Source organism: Armigeres subalbatus, chromosome 3 (assembly GCF_024139115.2).
Source record: "Armigeres subalbatus isolate Guangzhou_Male chromosome 3, GZ_Asu_2, whole genome shotgun sequence".
Classification (NCBI taxonomy): Eukaryota; Metazoa; Arthropoda; class Insecta; order Diptera; family Culicidae; genus Armigeres; species Armigeres subalbatus.
In genome coordinates, this window is record NC_085141.1 from 263,291,574 (window position 1) to 263,301,733 (window position 10,160).

The 10,160-nt window shown below is 42.6% G+C and overlaps 1 long non-coding RNA gene across 2 annotated transcripts; it reads right to left on the reverse strand.

Moving 5' to 3' along the window:
* Window positions 1-565: 565 nt before the first annotated feature.
* Window positions 566-1,357, reverse strand: LOC134219442 (uncharacterized). Of its 2 annotated transcripts, XR_009981566.1 has the most exons (4): window positions 963-1,357; window positions 768-906; window positions 641-707; window positions 566-584 (listed from the first exon to the last, which is right to left on the reverse strand). It is a non-coding gene; the product is annotated as an uncharacterized LOC134219442 (long non-coding RNA). The 2 variants fall into 2 exon arrangements; XR_009981565.1 differs by having other exon boundaries at window positions 576-707; window positions 963-1,354.
* Between the last annotated feature and the right edge of the window lie 8,803 nt (window positions 1,358-10,160).

The window sequence follows — 10,160 nt, forward strand, 5'->3', positions numbered from 1 at the left end:
ATTGCAACTTGTTGCAAGCAAATCGGTGGAAAATAAGTGCCCAAAAAATGAACTAGACTTTTTGATGTGCTTTTTTATGGAAAAATGTATTTTGGTCATAACTTCTAAGCCCATAGTCCGATCAGGTCAGTTTTCAATAGGAAACAATGGGACAGTATTCTGCGTCGAATGCAACTTGTTGCGAGCAAATCGGTTGAGATTAAGTTCCCAAAAAGTGAGCTAGACTTTTTAATGTGCATTTTTATGAAAAAAAGTATTTTGGCCATAACTTCTAAGCCCATAGTCCGATCGGGTCAATTTTCAATAGGAAACAATGGGACAGGATTCTGCGTCGAATGCAACTTATTGCGAGCAAATCGGTTGAGGATAAGTGCCCAAAAAGTGAGCTAGACTTTTTGCGCACACACACACATACACACACACATACACACACACAGACATCACTCCAATTCGTCGAGCTGAGTCGATCGGTATATAACACTATGGGTCTCCGGGCCTCCTATAAAAAGTTCGTTTTTGGAGCGAACATATAGCCTTTACGTATACTTTGTATACGAGAAAGGCAAAAACACAAAAGAAGAGCCCTGAGGCACGTTTCGGGTCAGAATGAATACGCCCAAAGATTGTTATTCATTCTTACTTCCTGGGAAGGCTCTTCTCGTTCCCGAATGCGACAGAGACCAAGGAATTCAGTACCGGTAGCGAACCTGTGTCGAAGGTTTTTCTTATTAAAAACGTGTTTTCAATGGCTTCTCGATGTTCCTTACCTTTCTGTGAACTTTTCGATTGGCAAACACTTGGTGTGACCAACGTATTTGTCGCCACCGTTTGAGTCTGAATGCCACTCTCGAGGATCGTGAGTCGTTCTGACCGAAAAGCTGGACACTCAGGGATTTAAATTTCCACCTGCATGAATTGTCATGTTAGCACATTTCACTGGTATGTCTGCTAAAATTGCTTACCGGGTAAAATCCTGTCGTGAATTTTGTCCACAGCCTTCCCAGATTATCTGCTTCCGATTTTCTCGTGCCTCGTGTGAGATGGGCTGATTGCTGACGGTGGCAATTGTGACGATTCTCGGGTTTCTTGCCTTTTCAGCGGTCTTGTCAAGCCGATGAGTTTTACCAGCGGCACTGTCTTGCAGCCGCAAGAATCACACGCGAAACCGTTATTGGCGAGAATGACTGAGCTCCCGTTTTCACAGCCTGTTCACGAACTTTTATTTTCTTTGTTGGTTCCAATCTTCTCGATGTTGCTTTTTTCCCCACAGCGGATGTTGCTTTTTTCCCCACAGCGGATGTTGCAACTGTCATCTTGTGCGACAGGAAAATCTTCAACCGGTGCATCATTTTCAAGTTTGTACCTTTTGTACTTGCGATTATTTACATTCAGGACAGTTTACACTGGGATGAATGATCGAACTTATTTGCACACTGGACGAAATTTAGTCAAAATAAAGCAAAATCATAACTTACGTAACAAAAGTTTTCTGGTGTGATGATTGATTTGACCGCGACCGTGTGTATCAGTAGATGCGCACGAAGCTCGGTATCCATAGACCCGTATCTTGATAAGGCAGGCCAGTGTTCCTTTGGTAGACGAAGAAATTGGGGTTCTTAGAACCAGCGGCTTGAAGTACTGAGGTCGGGACTCCGTGTCTATTTCTTTCCTCCGTCAGCTACATTTTGCTTCGTTGGGACCCATCGCCACTCTTTCGTGTCACTGAGTCAGTTCAAAAGAATCGTTCGGCTATTTTAACCGATAAGGTTTGAGCGACACACTATTGGCCAAACGAATTCCAAGGACGCCTGTCTGTAATTCTGAGCGCGGAATAGACAAAAACTTGAGAGGTGCAATTCTTGTTTTTGCAACAACGAACGTTGTTTCTACCACTTCACCTTCTTTAAATCGAAGATAAACGATTCCTGCGAATCCGCCTTTGCTAGCATCAACAAAAGTGTGCATTTGAGCAGTACATACAGCAACTTTTTGAAGACACAAATGCCCCACTAGATTTCAAAACTTTTTTAATTAACCAGTTGGTCATCAACCTACGTGCTTCCCAGGATTTCAATTCTATTTTTATGCTGCAATATGATATACCGCGGAAAAGTTCTGGACCAAAAAATTGCGTGTTTAAACCTTGTTTTGCAAGCTCATTTGCCTTTTCATTACCTCCAATGCCATGAATGATATCAATTTGTGATCTATAGAATAGAAGGCACATTCTCAGAGGCAAAACTAGTGAGAAGGGTATTAAAAATTAACTTTGAAAGTGGCTTTCTAGCTGGGAAATAATCTCATTTCACGGTTTAATGGCTACTTTATGTAGTTGCCAGTTCGTTCATCATCAGCCATCCCAATATGCTTTCGCGATTCCTGCTCAATCATATATACTAGCGTATGTAGGTGGATGCACGCTCTCCTGAGTCCCGGCGCGCGCGAAAATGTGCATGCTTGTAGTCCGGCTATATACCTACCATATCCCACAGCAGCCAAACCGTATGCAATTACCAGAATGCTGTATGCTAATCTAATGCTTTGGAATGTTTAATTAATGATGATATTGAACGCATTCCATTTTAGAGACTGATGCTCACATACCGAATGGGGAAGAAATCTTTCCGGGAACGCTTGCTTTGGACATTTCAATGCTCATTGAAGCACAGCTTAGTTACCCACTGAACAAGGCAGCTGAATATATTCTAGCAATAATTAGCATAGACTTTCTGGAAAGTAATAAAACACATCAGTTCAATTTGGGTATTTAAATTCTTCTTGTTCCTTCATACCTACCCGTATTCTTGTTTATGTGCGATTGCACTCTAGAGTGTTAGTTGATATGCATTCCCAACAAACAACGACAAGCCTCAAATAAGCATCTAGGTTGAATTATTGTTTATTTGTGATCTTCGTAGCTGAATAAAATGGATGCTGAATAATTCGCTAGACAGATTTCATTTCAGCATTTAATCTAACTAATATTCGACATGGCCTATTTATTTGTTTACTACCTTTATTTGAAGTCGAACTAACGTTTTCGTTTTATCACATTTCAGCATATTGGGGAAGTTCAACAATATGCTGAACTAATGATTTTTAAAGTTCTCTGTTCGACTGTGATGTGATGCTCTGAAAGGGTGGTCGGATTGAGTTTGAATAGTAAGTTAATAAGCAAGCATTAGACATTCTTCTTAACCGTTGTCCTTCTTAACCATTGGATTTCACATTTATCTGATCTATCGCACAGTGGTAAAAAACATTATTTATGCTTTTCAGTTTGAAAGAAAATCTGGATTCTAGATCTGGAAAATATGATTTATAGGAAAATAATGAATTATTTTCAAGACATGCTTTTTATATTCGTGATTTATTAAGCTGTCGGAACGAACAAAACTGCTGGAGCAATGAAAAAAATCATGCATTTATGCGCAACTAAATTTTCTAAAAGCCGGACATAACGCCGTTGAATAACGTAGGAAAATTATTGAATCTTTGATGTGTAGAATTCCAATATTATCGCATGGATGTTGATGAAATTGGAATAATCTTAGCATTTGACAATCATATCGCAACCGTTTTTCAAGAGATTCTGAGGAAGGCCGAATATACATTGATTTTATTTTCATAAATTCATAAACAGCATTGGGGACGGATTTTATTTTATCGTTTATCGACATTATTTTTACGTATTTTTCCTAGTGTGCGATGGTTATGACTGGCTGAACAATGGTTGAAATAAAAATCTTGTACAGTTATTAACAAACTGTAGTTTGACAGATCGACTTATTGAATAAGAGTCCAATTATGATTCATATTCAGCAATAAGTTTATTTATGTTATGCATTGAGTGAGCCATATCTAACAAATCAAGGATGGCGCGGATGACAACGTTACCGGCAGATGATCAAATGACAGCAGTTCGAGACCCGATTTAGGAAAATTTTAAAATGATCATATGAAAATAGCAATTACTTTAAAATACGTTCATTGGAGATCTTAATGATGTTACCTTCTATGTGTTATTATTTTCGAAGAATTCACATGTAGCTGAATTGAGGCTTAGTAAAATGCTTATTAAAGGTTTAACGAATCAGTTAATAAAGTTGTTTTTCAAAATGAGATATTGTAGTTGTATAACTTCGCCAAAATTGTGTGAACAAAGCTTGAACAGAAGTTGTGATAAGAAATAGTACAGACATAATTCAACACAGCGCTGAATTAAATCATCACACTGATGTTAGTTCAACTAGTGAATGTTTGTTGGATTATCACTCTTGTCAGCAAAATCAGGAAAATAGATTTGAATGCATCGGATTAGCTCGTTCGCAAACAAGAACTTACCTGATTGGCTACAGCTTTGCTACACCTAGGCCTGACCTATTGTAAATCGAGCCCCATAATTTATACAGTTTTTTCGGATTCCAGTTAGGCTTTCTAGGTCCAATTTCATCGCTCTAAGTGACCAGTCCAATGAAGTCTGCCGTATTTTATAAAATTCACAATGTTATCCTCTTTTTGTACACTTCTTACTGAGTATTGTACACACCACCTTTCGCTCGAAAATCTTAAAAGTATTCCGGTCTGCCTTTCTCAACGTTACAAAAGGTCTATCGATGTCTCTACCCGGAACCATGTACTTTATATTGGTAAAAAGTTGAGTAAAGCCCAGGAGAATAGGCCACCGTGTTATGATCGTGCTTTTTCTGTGCATGTCTTATCGCACCCTCGTGTGCAATGTTGATCAGCAAATTCGAAAGTGCATGCTTTCGTCATCCTGCTTCAATCCATCTAAAGACACAAACGAGGTTGACGCTTCGTCTGCAATGCGAATGGTTGACTTCAAGTTATCAAGCGGTGTACGTCAGCCTAAGATGAATACAGTACTAGGTGCTCCACTCTGCCAAGTTTGTGGAAGAGAAGAAGGCGGGGGTAAAACATTCATTTTTAGTGCAAAACGAAAACAAACCGGCTGGCTCTCCGATACTAAAATCCAAGATGGCTGAATACGTGAATTTGGCAGATTGGAACACCTAGTGGTCAGCCTAATCAGTCTAGTTAGTTGTCAGCCTAGTTGCGTCACACACTTAGTTCAGCTCGGCTATTTTTTTTATTATTTTGCCAAGATCTGCACAGCCGAGCGCTCGATTCGTGAATTTCTGTTGATATCTCAGTTGAAAAATCAACTTGTTTACTGCGGCACTCATATGAGCCGCCGTAATCATACGTCCATTCAGCTGATATTTCAGCTAACGAACTTTAACCGAGATTTGCACAGCCGAGATCGGTGGAAAATTTGCAGCCTAATCAATTTCGCTGAAAAACCTTATCGAGACATTGTCTCCACTTAACTGTTGCTTTGAAATCAATTAACCGACGGTAAGTCTGCAAGTGGGGGCAGCAGGGCGGCGGCTACAAGACGGTAGACTAGCCCAAGAATACGCGCTGCAGCTGGAAGTGGCACTTCCAACGGAAGAGCAGCTAGGCGCAGCATCTCTTGAAGATGGCTGGAGAGATATTCGATCCGCCATTGGTAGCACCGCAACCGCTGCACTTGGCACGCTGCCCCCGGATCAGAGATACGACTGGTATGACGGCGAATGTGAGCAGTTAGTGGAAGATAAGAATGCAGCATGGGCGAGATTGCTGCAACACCGCACGAGGGCGAACGAGGCACGATATAAACAGGCGCGGAACAGACAAAACTCGATTTTCCGGAGGAAAAAGCGCCAGCAGGAAGATCGAGACCGTGAAGAAACGGAGCAACTGTACCGCGCTAATAACACACGAAAATTCTATGAGAAGTTAAACCGTTCACGTAAGGGCCACGTGCCACAGCCTGATATGTGTAAGGACATAAACGGGAACCTTCTTACGAACGAGCGTGAGGTGATCCAAAGGTGGCAGCAGCACTACGAAGAACACCTGAATGGCGATGTGGCAGACGAAGATGGCGGTATGGTGATGGACCTGGGAGAACGCGCGCAGGACATAATTCTACCGGCTCCGGATCTCCAGGAAATCCAGGAGGAGATTGGCCGGCTGAAGAACAACAAAGCCCCTGGGGTTGACCAACTACCAGGAAAGCTATTTAAACACGGTGGTGAGGCACTGGCTAGAGCGCTGCACTGGGTCATTACCAAGATTTGGAAGGAGGAAGTTTTGTCGCAGGAGTGGATGGAAGGTGTCGTGTGTCCCATCTACAAAAAGGGCGATAAGCTGGATTGTAGCAACTACCGCGCAACTACCGCGTACTCTCCCAAATTTTATGCCGTCGACTAGCACCAACTGCAAGGGAGTTCGTGGGGCAGTACCAGGCGGGTTTTATGGGCGAACGCGCCACCACGGACCAGGTGTTTGCCATTCGCCAAGTACTGCAGAAATGCCGCGAATACAACGTGCCCACACATCATCTATTCATCGACTTCAAAGCCGCATATGATACAATCGATCGGGACCAGCTATGGCAGCTAATGCACGAACACGGTTTTCCGGATAAACTGACACGGTTGATCAAAGCGACGATGGATCGGGTGATGTGCGTAGTTCGAGTTTCAGGGGCATTCTCGAGTCCCTTCGAAACCCGCAGAGGGTTACGGCAAGGTGATGGTCTTTCGTGTTTGCTATTCAACATCGCTTTGGAAGGGGTAATACGAAGAGCAGGGATTAACACGAGTGGTACAATTTTCAATAAGTCCGTCCAGCTATTTGGCTTCGCTGACGACATAGATATTATGGCACGTAACTTTGAGAAGATGGAGGAAGCCTACATCAGACTGAAGAGGGAAGCTAAGCGGATCGGACTAGTCATCAACACGTCGAAGACGAAGTACATGATAGGAAGAGGTTCAAGAGAAGACAATGTGAGCCACCCACCGCGAGTTTGCATCGGTGGTGGCGAAATCGAGGTGGTAGAAGAATTTGTGTACCTGGGCTCACTGGTGACTGCCGAAAATGACACCAGCAGAGAAATTCGGAGACGCATAGTGGTTGGAAATCGTACGTACTTTGGACTCCGCAAGACGCTCCGATCGAATAGAGTTCGCCGCCGTACCAAACTGACAATCTACAAAACGCTAATTAGACCGGTAGTCCTCTACGGACACGAGACTTGGACGATGCTCGAGGAGGACCAACGCGCACTGGGAGTTTTTCGAAAGGAATGTGCTGCGTACCATCTATGGTGGGATGCAGATGGCGGACGGTACGTGGAGGAGGCGAATGAACCACGAGTTGCATCAGCTGTTGGGAGAACCATCCATCGTTCACACCGCGAAAATCGGATGACTGCGGTGGGACGGGCACGTAGCCAGAATGTCGGACAGTAACCCGGTGAAAATGGTTCTCGACAACGATCCGACGGGCACAAGAAGGCGAGGTGCGCAGCGGGCAAGGTGGATCGATCAGGGGAAATATGACTTGCGGACTCTCCGTAGACTGCGTGGTTGGCGACGTGTAGCCATGGACCGAGCCGAATGGAGAAGACTCTTATATACCGCACAGGCCTCTTCGGCCTTAGTCTGAATAAATAATAATAAGTCTGCAAGTTGTACTTCATAATTTATTAATGATCATTCGCAGGCTAAACATCTGATACGTGTTGATCGGTCCTCACGAAAACCTGCTTGATATGACTTCAGCGCATGTGATTTCCACCAGTTAAACGAAGCTTTCGCAAATACCGATTGCAATCCCATGGGAATCTCTATTGCGTTTCGGAACAATTAATGTAAACGTAGCTGTATGATACCGAGCTGCAATTATTTAAGCCTTAGTGGACGCCGGACGTCTTCGTAATGTGCTTCGAAAATCTCGACATCGTTTCTTTCTAACAAAAACTGAGGGCGATAGTGAAACTTTAAGTAAAATGGAGGCAAAATACAAGTCGGTTCTCTTTTCTACATACGAAAACTACATATTCAGGCTAGTGTTAAACTAGGGGGAATGACGGCTTTGGCAGGTTTTGTTCTATTATTGGCAGGGGGGTTTTTTATGACTGACTAGGCTCAAATTTGGCCTAAACATTCTTTGCATATCAAAGAATATTGTGGCCAAATTTCATAAAATTTGGTCGACAAAAACCCACCTGCCAATAATAGAACAAAACCTGCCAAAGCCGTCTTTCCCCCTAAATCCATCACGTTTCTGGGACTTTGTAAGGAAACAAAAATCAACAGTTCGCATTCCTCACAATGTTAGCTATGACGAGATTCAAGCTAGTTCAAACGTAAAAGCTGCTAACATGTTTGCGGCGTACGCACTGAACAATAATTATTGACAGTTAGGTCGAAACAAAAACAACCCGAACAAGATCCGGCAGGTTCGTTTAGTTGATAATAATTATTATTCCTTCACGTGGGTTGCGTCGGACGTTGCGTTTATTACGGCAGACACCTAGGAATCAGCAGAAACGAGCCGAAGAAAATTTCCCAGAACGCATCCACTGCAGCAGCGAAGAAGATTTCGAGACCCTCTACTGACACCACAATGTCAATAGCATGTTGTGATTATACATTAACATATGTAACATACTGGACCCGGTTTTCACGTAGAGGAAACGTGCCGCGTAAATAGAAACAGCAGCGTAAAACGTAAATCCCTAATACGCCTAAAAAGTTGCGTGAATCCTTTAAGGTGATTATAGAATCAAGCCCGTGGTGAATTCTCGCTTAACTTTTCAAAAGGACTTAAGTAACATTTTTTTCATGAATTAATTTGAATACTGCAATCAATAGCTTTCATGTTGTTCTGTTGATTGCGCTATTCCAATTAATTCATGAAAAAAATGTTACTTAGGACCTTTTGAAAAGTTAAGCGAGAATTTCAAATTCACCACACGTTTATTTACATACATTTCCAAAAGCCCAAATCTGGCGTAATAGTTTTCGTACAGTGCCGAAACTCAAATTATGATTGTTCAGCATAACTAAGCAAACGATCTACCATTATTTCAGCCCCATACGTGTTATGGTTCTTTCATCTCGTGCTCTTGAAAAAAAATCGAAAAAGCACGTGGTTTACAAAATGGTCGATTTCTGGCTTTATTGTATAATCACCTTACTCCGGGTTCAAAAAACACTCCTGCCAGGCATAGCATGACTTTTGTGTCTCCTAACAGCAGAGGTATCTGCCTCCCGACACTCCAGGCCTCACCAGACATCAGTCATTCTAACACTACTGACCATGCGTATCATCCGAGGCTTACTTGTGTGCTCACCCATACATTCGGTCCCTCACTCTGTGGGGGTATTACCACCGACGAAGTATTACGTTTAATACCTCAAGCTCCCTTTCGCTTGCACCACATGTGCACCACTTGGAGGTGGGTACCACTAGCAACCCTATAACCAGAGACCGGCGGAGTGAAAAACTGTCGAAATGGCAACGTATGAAAATGCATGAAATCGTGAAAGTAATACTGGCAGCACTTGAACTTTTTGCTTGCTTCTTATGGATGCAAAATGTAAACAAGTCGAATTGGAACCGCTTTTCACGGTTCGATTGGAAATAAGATGGCGTCTTCGCCGATCTCTTATTCTAGTATTTCTAGGTACCACCTACTGCCCCCCACTTGCTGGCCAAGCAGCCCTCACTATGTGGAACCTCCACAGGCTCCGTTATCGACCTGGTTAATTGTTTCACCCTCAGGTCTTCTTCTTCTTCTTCTGTTCGCGGCTGACTGGCTGTCATCATGCCGCTGGTTTAAGGGCTAGTGACTTAGACTATATGCCCTGCTGCTTGTGATCACCCTCAGGTCATTCATCCCTTCGCAACGGGTCGCCTGACACCTTGGGATTTTGGGCTAGGGACGCTATACTTTATTTTAATTTTTTTTATTCTTTATTTGGGTGTTTTTTTAATTCTGGGACGCTATATTGTTAGCTTCAGTGTTGTACCGAGCCTAGCGATAATGGTCGAATTTACATCGTGACGCACTACTTCCGAGTGTCCATATCCCAATGTAACGGGAATGGATATCAGTAGGAAGTAACCGATTTGAGCAGCTATGTTTTATATATCGTGTTAGAGCAAATTGAGGAAGAAAAACTTCACTGTACATTGTACTTAAAACATTGTCAATATATTATGTACTGCACTTTGTTATATTATTTAAATATCGAATTTACTTTCACTGAAACAACGTCCCTGGTAGGTAGCAA